Source organism: Pseudophryne corroboree, chromosome 2 (genome assembly GCF_028390025.1).
Source record: "Pseudophryne corroboree isolate aPseCor3 chromosome 2, aPseCor3.hap2, whole genome shotgun sequence".
Taxonomy (NCBI): Eukaryota; Metazoa; Chordata; class Amphibia; order Anura; family Myobatrachidae; genus Pseudophryne; species Pseudophryne corroboree.
Genome location: NC_086445.1, coordinates 93739287 through 93756372, shown reverse-complemented (window position 1 = coordinate 93756372; position 17086 = coordinate 93739287).

Genomic DNA, 17086 nt, shown 5'->3' with positions numbered 1-17086 from the left:
CTTTTGTAAGGGAAGACTGAACCGAATTAGCTGGAAGCAGAGTGTGGATTTATTTGGCAGATCACAGGTCTCCAACATGGCCGCCCCCAGTACTGGGGACATTCTCAGCTGCAGCACTTTAGCCCAGCTCTGAGCCCGACTTACTGAAACAGAATCACCACCAGAGGGCTCTGCTGCAGCGACTACCTGTCGCAGCGCCCGGCTCGCCAGACCCTGGCCCCCGACCTCCGAAAGCCGCACACACGCACAAGGACCCTCTGCAAGCAGCACCCCGCCACCGCAACCGCGCTAACCACCGGGATGGCAACCTCTGGGAGACCGCGGCGGGGATAAGCCTCCAGACACTGACAGCTCCTAACTGCTATGCCATAGGCTGCATTTGAAAAATTACGGTTAGAAGCCAATTGGCTGGTACTTTATCTCCTGCGACTTTATCTCCATCCAAGGCTTAGTAAATAGACCCCTAAATAAATAAATCAGGCTCCAGTGATCATTATTCTAGAAGAAAAAAGTTAAACCTGTAACGGGGCGTTCCACAAAGCGGTTGTAGGCAGGACTTTGTAGTATCTTTGTTCCCTTTCTAATGTGAGGGAACAAACAGACCTATGAAGTGGATATTTAAGTAGTTAATCCCCCTTCATTAACCCATTGTCGGAGACGGATGGCTTTTACAAGGATATGATGGGTCATTACAGGGCCTAAAGAGAAATGTATTAAACCTTGGAGAGAGAAATAGTGCAGAGAGATAAAGTACAGGCCAATCAGCTTCTGTCATTTCTCTAGAACAGTCTGTAAAATGACAGCTAGAAGCTGATTGGTTGGTACTTTATCTCTCTCGTGGTTTGGTACATCGCCCCATAGGCAGCTTATGCAAATACATGTTCTGTTTTTTGGAAGGTCATATTTGATAATCAGCTTGGAACTATCTGTTTCATGTCAAATCAAGTTGATATAGGCATAATTCATGTGACATATTTGCAGAATTTGGATGATGTTGACATGCCATGGCATATTCTTCACACTTTTTTTTTTTTTTTTTTGCTTATTTTTGTCTCTTTTTGCATATTGAAGAAATATATTTAATTAAACAAAGCAGCCATTTCTTCCTGTGCTGACCATTAGTGGCTGGGAGATAAATGGAAATCTCAAGTGTGTGCGTGGGGAAGTGGGTGTTGATTGATGTGCTAAGGACACGGCTTTTCCCACAACAGGGAAGCAAGTGTCATCATTTGGATTTGACCCTTTGACTTACCGCCTGAGAATTTGAGGAACATGTTGATATTATACTCTAACATGATTTGCAAGTGACCGATATTGCTGGTTAAGGGGCTTATTCAGAGTAGTTAGCAAACCAAAAAAGTTAGTAATTGGGCAAAACCATGTTGCACTGCAGGTGGGGCAGATGTAACATGTGCAGAGAGATTTAGATTTGGGTGGGGTATATTGTTTCTGTGCAGGGTAAATACTGGCTGCTTTATTTTTACACTGCAATTTAGATTTCAGTTTGAACACACCCCACCCAAATCTAATTCTCTCTGCACATGTTACATCTGCCCCACCTGCAGTGCAACATGGTTTTGCCCAATTACTAACTTTTTTGGTTTGCTAACAACTCTGAATAACCCCCTAAATCTTTTTTGTTGCAATAAATAGTTTCTACTTTTCAGTTTTATTTTTGAAATGTACAGTTTTTCCTAAAATTTAATATATTTTAGTACATATTTGAATTAATTAGTAAAGTAACTGAAACTTAAATATGGGAAAATATAATGGGAAAAAAAGGTAAGGTAAAATAATAACAGCAGTTAAACATTGGCATCAATTTTTGGCACATACTTTTACAAATGTTGCGCATCTTTACGGTTTTGGCAGCACATTGCATGATTATTTTTGGGCAATATTTTCCATTTAACCGCCTGTGTCTGGTCATTACAAATACTATACCAAGTCACTTTTAGGATCTTTTGTAGAATCACTTACTGCAGATAGAGTGGAACTGAAGATCAAAGACATCTTAATTCGATTCTCAGAAGACTTGCCTTGATGTTCATCTCCAAGAACAGCCAAGATCTCTCTCTGACCGAGATTAAGTCAGACTTTATTACTTGTGGAAAACTTCCACAACATTCTGAGAAAAGATGCAAAACCACAAGATTTCTAGACCAACTGTGTTCAAAGCTTCAGTCGCTGGAGACCTTATGATTCATTTACTAATATTGCATTTAAGTGCAAAATTGACACTAAACCACAGCAACCAATGAGACACTAGCTCTCACTGTCTTCACTTGCACCAAACAAAGTGCCAATTGCTGATTGGTTGATGTGGATCACTGCCAATGTTGCACCTAAATGTAAAGCGTGAACAAGTTAGTCCTAATTTCTTCAGTTTAACCATTTACTGGTTGTATAATTCCAGTACCAACAATAACAGGGAAACAGTGCATTTCAGTGTGTGTGTGTGTGTGTGTGTGTGTGTGTGTGTGTGTGTGTGTGTGTGCGCGCGCGTATATATATATATATATATATATATATTTATATTAGTAAAATGACCCTCTGCCTTGTCTGCATCCCGCCCGCTACTGGTCCCCTTCCCACTATACTTACCCCCTGTTGACAGCAAATTGGTCCACCTCTCCTTATGGTCTGTCTTGTCACTGCGGTGGAAACGTGTAAAATGGAGTCCGGACCCCCGCCGATTACTGTATTAATATATAAATAAATAAAACACAGATACACACTATAAACTATGCTAGCTGGATTTGTTAATGTTCCTTGTTGTATTCTACATTACATAATAAAGCAAAATGATAGATAAATGAGAACGTTTAATGCATAGCAGCCGCATGTAAATTAATTTGTCTTTCCGCTGCTGTTTTGGATCCTGGCTTTGATATATACTGCTACAAATTCAGAATAACTTTTGGATCCCCAGCACTACCCCCAGTTCAGCGCTCTTGGTGCTGTGCTAACCGCATAAAATGCAGAGCTACTTGCTACACAGACAGGGCCGGTTCTAGCCCTTGTGGCGCCCCGGGCGGAAATAGGGGCATGGCTTCATACAGGGGCGTGGTCAGTTACGCCCCCTGTAGAGTTGTGCCCCCATTTGTGCCCCCTGTAGAGTAGTGTCGCTTACAAAAAAAATTAAAATGAATACTTACTATCCCCGCTTCTGATTCCCGACCGCTGCTGACCTCCACCAGCGCCGCTCCTCGGATCTATGGGAGAGACGTCATGACGTCTCTCCCATAGCACAGCATAGACACTAGAGGTCAATTATGACCCCTAGCGTCTATGTGACAGTCCCACAATGCTGTGCGGTGCGCGATGACGCAAAAATCCTGTGTGCCTGTAGCAAGATCCGCTACTGATGCAGATCCAGGCACCCTTTATATATCTATATATAAACATTAAATGCGGGATGCATGACCAGGGGCGGATTGGGCTGGAAAACCAGCCCGGAAAATATTCAGAAGCAGCCCTACTGGGGGTGGGATCTGTTGAGGGGGTGGGGCATGCTTTCCTCAGATGCAAGAGCTTTTACAAAACTGAAACTGACAATGTTTGTTTGTTGATAACAGGATTTATATACCTACCGGTAAATCCTTTTCTCGTAGTCCGTAGAGGATGCTGGGGTCCATTTAGTACCATGGGGTATAAGACGGGTCCTTGGGAGCCTTCGGCACTTTAAGACTTTAAATGTGTGGGCTGGCTCCTCCCTCTATGCCCCTCCTCCAGACCTCAGTATAGAAACTGTGCCCGAGGAGACGGACAACTTCGAGAGAAGGATATTATACAGATAGTGGCGAGATTCACACCAGCTCACACAAAATTTATAACCATGCCAATCAACATGTAACATAAACAAACATGCCAACGAGCATGAAACCAGCACAGCAACCGCTGAACCATTACTTAACAAGTAACAATGCAGGAAAAAGGAGCACTGGGCGCCCAGCATCCTTTACGGGCTACGAGAAAAGGATTTACCGGTAGGTATATAAATCCTGTTTTCTCTAACGTCCTAGAGGATGCTGGGGTCCATTTAGTACCATGGGGATATACCAAAGCTCCCAGTACGAGCAGGAGAGTGCGGATGTTCCTGCAGAACTGACTGACCAAACTGAAGGTCATCAGAGGCCAAGGTATCAAACTTGTAGAACTTAGCAAACATGTTAGACCCTGACCAAGTTGCAGCTCGGTAAAGTTGAATAGCCGAGACACCCCGGGCAGCCGCCCAGGAAGAACCCACCTTACGAGTAGAGTGGGCCTTAACAGAAGTAGGATCCAGCAAGCCTGCCGTAGAATAAGCATGCTGAATCGTACATCTGATCCAGCGAGCAATAGTCTGCTTAGAAGCAGGACACCCAATCTTATTGGGATCATAAAGCATGAATAATGCTTCCGATTTCCTGAGATGAGCAGTTCTCGTCACATATATCTACAAAGTCCGGAACACATCCAGAGACTGTGAAGAAACTGAGGTGTCAGTAGCCACTGGCACCACTATCGGTTGGTTGATATGGAAAGCCGACACAACCTTTGGAAGAAATTGCTGAGAGTACGAAGTTCAGCCCTATCTTCATGAAAGATCAAATAGGGACTCTTGTGAGACAAGGACCCCAACTCAGACTCCCTCCTTGCAGAAGCCAAGGCGAACAGTGTGACCACCTTCCATGTAAGAAACTTTAAATCTGCCTCCTGTAAAGGTTCGAACCACTCCGACTGCAGGAATTGCAATACAACATAGGAGGCACAAAGGGTGGTTGGATGTGCAGAACCCCTTTCAAGAACGTCTGAACCGCAGGGATAGCAGCCAATTGTTTCTGGTAGAAAATGGACAAGGCCGAAATCTGGACCTTGATAGAACCCAAACGTAAGCCCACATCTACACCAGCTTGGAGAAAAAGGAGAAAACGACCAAGTTGAAACTTGACCGTAGAAAACTTCTTGGATTCATACCAGGACACATATTTCCTCCAAATGCGATGGTAATGATTAGACGTTACTCCCTTCCTAGCCTGGATAAGTGTGGGAATGACCTTGTTTGGAATGCCCTTAAGAGCTAGGATCTGGCGTTCAACCGCCATGCCGTCAAACGTAGCCGCGGTAAGTCTTGATACACAAACGGCCCCTGCAGAAGCAGGTCCTCGCGGAGAGGAAGAGGCCGAGGCTCTTCTAGAAGCATCTCCACAAGATCCGGATACCAAGCTCTCCTTGGCCAGTCTGGGGCAATGAGGATCGCCTGAACTCTTGTTCTCTTTATCAGTTTTAGAATCTTTGAAATTAGTGGGAGTGGAGGGAACACAGACACTAACTGGAACACCCAGGGAGTTACCAGGGCATCCACTGCCACTGCTTGTGGGTCTCTCAACCTGGAACAATAACTCCGAAGCTTCTTGTTGAGACGAGACGCCATCATGTCTACCTGAGGAACGCCCCAAAGGCTTGTTACCTCTGTGAACACCTCCTGATGGAGGCCCCATTCTCCTGGATGGAGATCGTGTCTGTGAGGAAGTCTGCTTCCCAGTTGTCCACTCCTGGAATGAAGATTGCTGACAATGCTTTTGCATGTTTTTCTGCCCAGAGGAGAATCCTTGTCACCTCTGCCATTGCCGCTCTGCTTTTCGTTCCGCCTTGATGGTTTATGTAAGCCACCGCTGTTACATTGTCCGACTGGACCTGAATGGCTTGATCTTGCAGAAGATGCGCCGCTTGTAGAAGGCTGTTGTGAATGGCTCTCAGCTCCAGAATGTTTATGTGAAGAATTTCTTCTTGACTTGACCATCTTCCTTGGAAGCTTTCCCCCTGCGTGACTGCTCCCCAACCTCAGAGAGTTGCATCTGTGGTCAATAGGATCCAGTTTTGTATCCCGAACCTGCATCCCTCGAGTAGGTGAGATCTTTGCAGCCACCAAAGGAGCGAAATTCTGGCTTTTGGCGACAGGCTTATCTGGTGATGCATGTGTAGATGCGAGCCCGACCACTTGTCTAGTAGATCCAACTGGAAGAACCTGGCATGGAACCGACCGAATTGTAGAGCTTCGTATGAGGCTACCATCTTTCCCAGCAGGTGGATGCATTGAAGAACCGATACCCAGGCTGGTTTCAAAACTTACCAGACCATTGACTGAATTTCCAAGGCCTTCTCCCCAGGGAGAAAAATTCTCTGGACCTCTGTGTCCAGTATCATTCCCAGGAACGATAATCTCCTTGTCGGTTCCAACTGTGATTTTGGAAGATTCAGAATCCAGCCGTGTTCCTGAAGCAACTTTAAGGATATTGTGATGTTCTGCAATAACTTCTCCCTGGAGTTCACCTTTATCAGCAGATCGTCCAGGTACGGAATTATGTTGACACCTTTCTTGCAAAGGAGAACCATCATTTCCGCCATCACCTTGGCAAATATTCTCGGTGCTGTGGAGAGACCGAACAGTAACGTCTGGAACTGGTAGTGACAGTCCTGAACAGCAAACCGCAGGTATGCCTGATGTAGAGGCCAGATGGGAACATGCAAGTATGCATCCTTGATGTCCACAAACACCATGAATTCCCTTGCCTCCAAACTAGAGATCACCGCTCTTAGAGATTCCATCTTGAATTTGAATTTCTTTAGAAAAGGATTCAATGAATTGAGGTTTAAAATCGGTCTTACCGAGCCGTACGGCTTTGGTACTACAAACAGACTGGAATAAAATCCCCTTCCCTGTTGTAACAATGGGACAGGGGCAATCACCCCTTCCTGAACCAATTTGTGAATTGCTTCCAGCACCTTTTCTCTTTCTGATATGGAAACTGGCAAGGCTGATTTGAAAAATTTGCAAGGGGGAAGCTCCTGAAACTCCAGCTTGTGACCCTGGGCCACATTCTCCAGCACCCAGGGGTTCAGGTCCGATAGGGCCCAAATTTGACTGTAGAGTTTCAGACATGCTCCCACCTGACTGGTCTCCCGAAGGGGAGCCCCAGCGTCATGCTGAGGATTTTGAGGAAACAGAGGCTGTCTTCTGTTCCTGAGACCCTGCAGCTGCTGCAGGCTTCCTACCCCTTCCACGGCTTCTTCCCGCAAAGAAGGGGGTTCCTCTGGTCTTTCTCGACTTGGCGGCCCGAAAGGACTGCATTGGAGAAGCGGAGTAAGGTTTTCTCGCAGGTGGTGCTGTGGAAGGAAGAAAAGCTGACTTACCCGAAGTAGCCTTTGATATCCACGTATCCAGTGCGTCCCCAAATAGCGCCTCACCTGTGAAGGGGAGGGTCACTATACTATTTTTGGATTCAGCATCTGCGTTCCATTGGCGCATCCAGAGACCTCTGCGAGCCGATACTGCCATCGAGGAAATTCTAGAATTCAACAATCCAATGTCCTTCATGGCTTCCACCACGAATCCCGACGAATCCTTTATGTGACCTAGAATTAAGACAACATTATCCCTATCAATTGTATCTAGATCCTCTAGTAAATTGTCAGACCACTTTACAATAGCGTTAGCCACCCATGCACATGCAATAGTGGGCCTAAGGGTGGCACTAGTGGCCATATACAGGGACTTAAGTGTCGTCTCTATCTTGCGGTCAGCCGGCTCCTTTAATGAAGCTGAGCCAGGGACAGGCAAAGTAATCTTCTTTTATAACCTGGACACAGAAGTGTCTACTATGGGAGGGGTCTCCCATTTCTTTCTGTCCTCTTCAGGAAAGGGATACGCCAAACGAATCCTCTTTGGAATCTGGAATCTTTTCTCTGAGTTGGACCAGGACTTCTCAAATAATGAGTTCAGTTCCTTAGAGGCAGGAAAGTCACTAAGGATTTCTTATGTAAATTAAAATAAGCCTTTTCCTCTTGTACAGGTGTTGTATCAGTAATCTCTAACACCTCTCTAATTGCTTGTATCATACACTGAATACTCTTTGCCAATTTAGCGTCCACCCCTCTGGTATCTCCCATGTCGATTTATGTGTTGGAATCAGTGTCCGTGTCGAGTTGCATAATTTGTGCAAGCGACCGTTTTTGGGGATACGAGGGGGGTTGTTTGGATGAATGGGAGGGTTCTGCGTACAGTGCATATTCCACTGATTTTCTCCAGAATCTTGTCTCTTGCTCAGAATATGATATTTTGCTAGAGATTTGAGATATCATTCCTTTCAAACTATCCAGCCACTCTGGTTCGGTCCCTGAGGGACGAGCCAACATATTACACTCCTGAGTATCCAACAAGGCTTCCACTAAGGATGAGCTCTCTGTAGCTTCTAATACATTTTCATTAGACATGACACAACGTGTACTTTCACACCCAGTCACACAGGGAACTATCAGGGACAGTCTCCCACTAAAGAAAGTCAAGGAGCACAGAGATTAGAGCCAGCCACCACCGCGCTATATATGAAGCTTTTACATACAGATATAAACCCTTCAGCGCTGTAATAATCAATTTAGGCTATTTCACCTAAAAAACACCCCCCCCCCCTTTTTTCTTTAACACCCTGTTACCGCAGTGGCGTTATGAGGAGGTCAGTATCCCTGTCAGCGTCCTTATCAATGATCCTGCAGGGAAAAAATGGCGCCGGTGAGTGATGGCTATGCAGTGAGAAGAAGCCCCGCTCCCAACAATGGCGCGGCTCTCCCACGTTTTTGTTATTTATACTGGCCTGAGGGATTTTTCGTGAAACAGCGGGTTAGAACCCCTGTTTTCCTATATGGCCAGTGAGAGTAAGTCTAATGCTGCTCAGAGCGCCCCACCCGCGCTCTGCACTCTGTACAGACTGAGCATGCCGGAGCGCAGCGTCCCGCCGCTGCGCTTTACCTTATAGCCGCCATCGATGACCGGGGACCCCGATCTGAAGGTCGCCGGTAAATACTCACCACTCTTCTGACTTTTGCCTCTGTTAGGGGGTGGCGGCTGTGCTGCGGGAGTGAGCGGTCGCCTCACGGGGCTTGCGATCAGTACCCTCAGAAGCTCAGTGTCCTATCAGCTGGAGCAGAGAGCCATGAACTCTTTAGGAAGTTGGTTCCTGCTCCCCCCCCTAAGTCACACGAAGCAGGGAAGCTGTTGCCAGCAGCTTCCCTGAAAATAAAAAACCTTAGAAATGTCTTTATCAGTAAAACTCAGTAGAGCTTCACTAGCTGCGTCCGGCTCCACCGGGCACAATTTCTAAACTGAGGTCTGGAGGAGGGGCATAGAGGGAGGAGCCAGCCCACACATTTAAAGTCTTAAAGTGCCGAAGGCTCCCAAGGACCCGTCTATACCCCATGGTACTAAATGGACCCCAGCATCCTTTAGGACGTTAGAGAAAACAGGGCTGTTTTATAGGACCAAGAGTAATTCCATAAAATAGAGGATTACATTTAATGGTCAGGTAGGAGATAAATCAAATTTACAATTAAAGATGAAGATTTTGCTATCAGAAAGGCTAAAAATTCAACAACTGGCAAACATACTACACTATAGGCATGCTGCATTCATGCCACCTCAGATGTCACACAGGTACAGCCATTTAAAAAGGGTGTACCATTATTAAAAATAGTTTTATTCACATATTACATTAATTGGAAAGGCATGTGCCCCACGTTCAGTGATGTAACTGTTTTAGGTGTGACATCAAATTAAAAATAAAAGAACATGCACTCTCACTTCCAATTCATTAGCTATGTGATAAGATTCATCTGTACCAATAACAAAAAATTAATTAATATTTCATGAATGACCACACACACGTACACACACACACCAAAGCAAGTTTCTAATATGTCTTTTTGCAAACATATAACAAAGCATATTGGACTGTGGGTCTATGTGAGGGGCATAGGGGGTAATTCTGAGTTGATCGTAGCTGTGCAAAATTTTGCACAGCTACGATCAACTTTCCTGACATGCGGGGGGACGCCCAGCACAGGGCTAGTCTGCCCCGCATGTCAGTCCGGCCCCCCTCGCAGAAGTGCAAAGGCATCGCACAGTGGCAATGCCTTTGCACTTCAGGAGTAACTCCCGGCCAGCGCAGCTTTAGCGAGCTGGCCGGGAGCTACTCCTCGCTCCCTGGCCCGCAGCGGCTGCGTTGGCCGGACCGTGCCTACAAAACGGTGGCTAAACACCGCTGTTTTGCCCCCTCCCGCCCATCAATCGCCTCTGCCTGTCAATCAGGCAGAGGCGATCGCTGTCCTGCTATGGCCGTCGGCCAACCCGCATGCGCAGGCGCACAAAGGCGCCGGCACATGCGCAGCAGGGACCTGTTCGCTCTGCTGCGTGAAAATGCAGCAAGCGAACGGGTCGGAATGACCCCCATAGTCTGTAGAAACAAACTGTGCAGGTTCTAGTGCAAAGAGCAATGCTGTAACACAGCAATCAGCAGAGCCGTAACTAGACATTTGGTGCCCTGTACCAGAAAGTGCATTGGTGCCACACCCCTATATTTTAAATAGGGACAGTGCATGCCGCAAACAAGGGCATGGTCTCGTGGGGAAAGGACATGGTCACACAACAGTACCCCCAAATCAAATTACACAGTAGTATCCCTTACTGACATTACAATGCATAGTAGTGTCCCTTATTCACATTACATCACACAGTAATGCTCCTCTCACATTATGCCCCACAGTAGTAGCGCACCCTACACATTATGCCCCACAGTAGTAGCGCACCCTACACATTATGCCCCACAGTAGTAGCGCACCCTATACATTATGCCCCACAGTAGTAGCGCACCCTACACATTATTCCACACAGTAGTAGCAATCCCTACACATTATACCCACAGTAGTAGCGCTCCCTACACATTATACCCGATAGTAGTAGTGCATGTACACATTATGCCCCATAGTATTAATGCAGGTACACATTAGGCCACACATTAGTACTGCACAGTACACATTATGCCCCACAGTATTAGTGCACGTACACATTATTCCCCACAGTATTAGTGCACGTACACATTATGCCCCACAGTATTAGTGCACGTACACATTATGCCCCACAGTAGTAGTGCACGTACACATTTTGCTTCACAGTAGTAGTGCACCACACACATTATGCTTCACAGAAGTACTCCTTATACACTTTATGCCACACACTAGAACCTGATTCACATTACACTACACATTAGTACCCCTTATACATATTATGCCACACAGTATTGATCCTTACACATTATGCCGACACAGTAGTAGTGCCCCTTACACGTTATGCCCACAGTAGTAGTGGCCCTTGCACATTATGCCACACAGTGGCAGTACTGCATATACGTTATCCCCACAGTGGTAGTGCCCCTTACATGTCATGCACACAAAGTGGTAGTGCCCTATACACATTATGCTCACAGTAATAATGCTTCTTACACAGTAGCAGTGCCCCTTGCATATAATGCAAGGGGCAGACAAAATACAGAAACACCGATACAAATAAAGCTAGTATTCACAAATCTGAATGCACAAATGCCTAATGAAGGAATAGCAAATCAGCAGAAAAGTGCAGAACCCTCAAAGGCAATATATACCGAGTAGGCAGGTGGATAGAGCACAACATCCGAGGATCAAGAGATATTCTAATGAGATAACGCAGGGAAGCCGTGCTATGCCTGCTAAAGGGCTGCAATGTACATCAACAATAAATCATGTTCTTTAACATAAGGCATCGGGGAAAGAAGCAAGGAGAAGTAGGAAGGAAGAAAAAGAAAAGAATGGGGGGCAAGGAAAATAAGAGGTACCACTTAGCGCGATATGTGAACAGAGATACAGGGACACTAACTGCTATCCAAGGGAGTGGCTAAGTAGGCCTGGGAAGCCTTGTATTCTAGCCAAGGGAACAATGTAGAGTCAAATTCACGAGATTTGCCTATCGATGAGAGAAACAAGTCTTCCATTCTCATGAAGTAGTCTAGTTTAGTGAACCATGCATGACGTGTAGGAGGGAGGTGGGATCTCCACATGGACGGGATCACAGCATGTGCTGCGTTACTTAAATGTCGCAGTAATGAGTGTTTGTGCTGGGACACTGGAATGTTGGAGTGAGTAATAAGCCAGAATGCAGGGTCAGATGGAATCTGAGTCTTAAGAATGGTCTGAGAAATGTGCATAACTTCTTGCCAAAAAGGTTGGATCAGAGGACAGGTTCACCAAATGTGTAGGAAGGAGCCAGATGTGGAGGAGCAACGCCAGCAATGTGCTGACGAGGAGGGATACATAGCATGAAGGAAAGATGGGTGCCTATACCATCTTGTCACAACTTTGTATTGAGTCTCCCGGATCTGGACACAGACTGAGCTCGAGTGAGTTTTTAAGAATTTTTTTCCCCCAGTCTCTAGGCGATAAGGAAATGCCCAAGTCCCTCTCCCAAGCCACAGCAAAGGGTGGGGTAACGACAGGTTGGGAATGGCAAACAATTTTGTATAGTGTGGAAATAGTGTGGGTCAGGTCAAGAGTAGCAACGCAGAGCTTCTCAAATAGGGTCAGTTCCCTGGCGGCGCTGCGAAGTCTAGAGCCAGTTACCAAGAAGTGCCTTAATTGTATGAACTTCCAGAAGTCCTGTTGGGGGATGTCCCACTTCGCCCTCAAGTCTGCGAACTGTTTGACTCCAGTCGGTGATACCATCTGACCGACCCTGAATAGTCCTATTACTGCCCATCGTGAGAAGTGGGTAGGGTTGCCACCCGGAGTAAAATCAGGGTTGGCCAGAAAGGATGCCAAGGGGCCGAATTTAGATGAGATGTAGGGAAGTCCCCGAAGCGTTTTCCAAGCGACTAGCGTGGGAGTTATAGTAGGATGTGGGAGGAGCAATTTAGGGAAGGAGGGGAGCCAAGGGAATATTTCCGGGAATTGCTGCACGTACAGGCCCTCTAGTTCCACCCATTGTTTAAGTTCGCGATTTCTCGTCCAGTCTATAATTCTACTTAAAAGAATGGCATGATAATAAAGTTTTATATCAGGAAGTTTGAGGCCGCCATTTTCAATAGATTTAGTCAAGTGAGAGCGTTTAAGTCTAGGTTTCCTCCTTTGCCAGATAAAATGCTGGATCAATTGTGAAATAGATCGGAACCAGGACTCAGGGATACGAATCGGGAGGGCCTGCATTACATACAATAATTTGGGAAGGGTATTCATCTTAACTATATTTATCCTCCCAAACCAGGATAGGAATTTCATATTCCATCTAGAGTAGTCATTTCGAATCGTTTGCAAAAGAGGCAAATAGTTCAACAGGAACAACTGGGACTCGTCAGCGGACAGCTTAATACTGAGGTATGTTATGTGAGAAGAATGCCATGAGAAGGAGAAAGAATGTTTAAGGTCCGCAACGGACTCTGCAGGGGTGGAAATATTAAGAGCGCTAGATTTAGAATAATTAATTTTGAAATTGGAAAGCTGTCCAAAGAGGTCAAGTTCTTTCATTAGGTGCGGCAAGGAGTCAGTGGGGTGGGATACTATGGCTAAGAGGTCGTCGGCAAATAGGGATAACTCTCCGTCTCCTACGGTAAAACCCCTAATGTCGTGATTAGCTCGTATAGCTCTAGCCAACGCTTCAACACATAGCACAAAGATCAATGGAGATAATGGGCAGCCTTGCCTAGTGCCATTGCGTATGGTGAATGGGTCAGATAGGGTGCCATTTACGCGAACCTTTGCTGTCGGAGAGTCATAGAGGGCCAGTATCCAAGTAAGTGCATTGGGGCATAAGCCAATGTGCTCCAAAACTGATTTCATGAATTTCCAACTGACCCTATCAAATGCCTTTTCGGCATCGGTTAAGAGTAGAATAGTAGGGGTAGAACTATGGGAAGCTAAGTGGATGAGGTTAAGAATTTTGGTTGTATTTTCTTTAGCCTCTCGGCCTACAACAAAACCAACCTGGTCATTGTGAACTAAGAGAGGGATCAGTGCATTTAATCTATTTGCCAGAATCTTCGCATAGAGCTTGAGATCCACATTCAGGAGGGAAATGGGTCTATAGCTGGAGCAGACCGAAGGGTCCTTGCCCTGCTTCGGTATCACCGAAACATGGGCCTCCAGAGAGTCGCGGGAGAAATGGGAGCCAGATGTAATTGAGTTAAACGCTCGAAGAAGTAGGGGAATTAACCTATCCTTAAACACCTTATAGTATGCGATAGTGAATCCGTCAGGGCCTGGACTTTTGCCCGACGGCATAGAGGAAATGCCTGATCCAGCTCTTGGGTAGTGAAAGGGACTTCCAGCAAGCTGAGTTTCGAGGGCGGGAGGACGGGATAGTCTATGGACCTCAGATTATTCCTTATTTTTTGGAGTGAAAGGTGGGGGTCTGTATCTGAGGAGTCACTCTCTAGGTTGTATAGCATTAGCAAGGCGTAGAATCGTGCAAAGCAAGTCCCAATCTCAGGCGATTTAAATTTGTGGATTCCTCTGGCATCTTTCACATAGCTAATAAATGAAGCCGAGTGTTGGGCACGTATCGCTTGAGCCAAGACTCGGCCAGGTTTGTTGCCCCACTGATAATATTTCCGTTTACATTTACGGATGGAGATAATTATATTATAAGACAGGAGTTTATTCAGCTGTAAGCGAGCTTCCGACAGTTCTACAAGGGTCTTATCCGACAATGATACCTTGTGAGAGGTCTCAAGGGCATGAATCCTAAGTAGCAAACCTGAGATCAGGGACTGCTTTTGTTTCTTCTTAAGTGTGCCAAATTGTATCAGCTTGCCGCGGAGTACACATTTATGTGCTTCCCACACAGTTAGGTGGGAGACATCGTCTGTGACATTCGTGGCAATATAATCAGAGCCTTATCTAAGGCATCCTTACAAAGTGCGTCATAGAGAAGGGACTCGTTGAGTCTCCAGGTCCATTGTTTATGGGGACCGTGAGGGAGGTCTAGAGTCAATGTCACTGGAGCGTGGTCTGACCAAGTGATAGAGCCAATAGTGGCATCTATGAGAAGCGGGAGGTGTCTGTGGCTAAGGAACAAGTAATCAATACGGGAATAAACCCGGTGGGGATGTGAATAAAAGGAGTAGTCACGTCCTGAGGGAATGAGGGTCCACCAAGAGTCAGCTAATTGTCATGTATGGAGCAAGCGTTTGACATGGCGATATTTAGATGCAACAAATCTAGAGGTTTGGGATGATGTGTCAGTACTGGGGTCCAATGTCCAATTGAAGTCCCCACCTAAAACTGTGATACCCTGGGACAGAGAGTCTAACCTCGGGAGATGGGAATTGAAGAAAGACAATTGGGCCTAGTTCGGGGCATAAATCACTGTAAAAGTGAACAATTGCTCAAAGATTTTACAAGTCAAGAGAAAGAGCCTACCCGGTACTACCCTATGTGTGCAGACGTCAGAAACGCGTAAATCCCTGGAGAAAACAATAGCCACTGCCTTGGATTTGCTACCTGGGGTGTTACTATAGTATGCTGTGGGGAAGAAGCGACTGGTAAGAGAAGGATTACGAATTCCAACCTTAAAATGAGTCTCCTGTACTAATGCAACATCTGCCCTTTCAGACCTCAGTAGACGTAGAAGGCTAGATCTCTTCTCCGGCGTGTTGAGACCACGCGCGTTAAGGGACAGCACTTTAATCCTCCCCGGGGTGCTCATGGTGGAGTGAAATAGAGCGAATTCTCGTAAATCTGAAAGTGGAGGGAAAGAAAAGGGGGAGAAAGAAGAGCAGGCGTGGAAAAAGAGACAAAGTTTGAAGAAAATACAAAAACAATGTAATAACATCAGAAAAAGACCCGCAGGAGAGAGACTGAACCGTATCACCTTCAGCCTCCCTACTGGCATCGAGCCAAGGGCGGGTTTAATGGGGGAGCGGGAGTGAGCCGCAACAGGAACCATGGTGAAAAAACATGCCTGGAACTGAGACAAAAAGAACGGAGGAAAAAAAACCATCCTGCAATAAGAGGACTAGACGGTGGGTGACAAGGGCAGCAGAAAACTCTACAGCCCCCACCACCAACCGGCCAACCTAAGCAAATATTTAGCTAGTTAGCAGTAACATCCATTAACAGTTAAGGATTTAAAGCATATACAAGAACTCTCGTAGAAGAAAAAATACCCTCCAACACTGCAGTAGCAATATGAGTCCCTAGAAAAAAGCAGAAACAATAATGCCATACAGAAGAGTCCTTCATAGCAAAACAGACTTGGAGGGGGAAGCGGTCGGTTGGATTCTCTTCTTGGCTCCTCGAACCTCATGCCACGGTTGTGGGCTAGGAGCCGGTTTAGGGAGAGGGACATCAGGGAGAGGGAACTCCCAATCCGGAATGTCTAGTGGGGGTAAACCTAGTGAAGAGCAGAACGAGGAGAGGTCAGCGTGGGAGGATAGGGTGAACCATTTTCCGGAGGAACAGGCCTGAATGTTAAAAGTAGTGATGAGCGGGTTCGGTTCCTCGGGATCCGAACCCCCCTGAACTTCACCCATTTTACACGGTTCCGAGGCAGACTCGGATCTTCCCGTCTTGCTCGGTTAACCCGAGCGCGCCCGAACGTCATCATCCCACTGTCGGATTCTCGCGAGATTTGTATTCTATATAAGGAGCCGCGCGTCGCCGCCATTTTCACTCGTGCATTGGAGATGATAGCGAGAGGACGTGCAGCGTTCTCTCAGTTTCTGTGTTCAGTGTTTTGCAAATATCTGTGCTCAGTGTGCTGAAAATATCTACGCTCTCTGCCTGAAAAACGCTCCATATCTGTGCTGCATTGTAGTATATAATAGGAGGACAGTGCAGAATTTTGCTGACCACCAGTATATATATAGCAGTACGTTACAGTAGTCCACTGCACTACCTCTGTGCCATCAAGTATACTATGCATCCATACCTGTGCTGTCTTTTAGTTGTGCGCAGTATATAGTAGGAGGGGACAGTGCAGAATGTTGCTGTGACCACCAGTATATATATAGCAGTACGGTACAGTAGTCCACTGCTCTACCTCTGTGTCGTCAAGTATACTATGCATCCATACCTGTGCTGCATTTTAGTTGTGCGCAGTATATATAGTAGGAGGACAGTGCAGATTTTTGCTGACCACCAGTATATATATAGCAGTACGGTACAGTAGTCCACTGCTCTACCTCTGTGTCATCAAGTATACTATGCATCCATACCTGTGCTGTATTTTAGTTGTGCGCAGTATATAGCA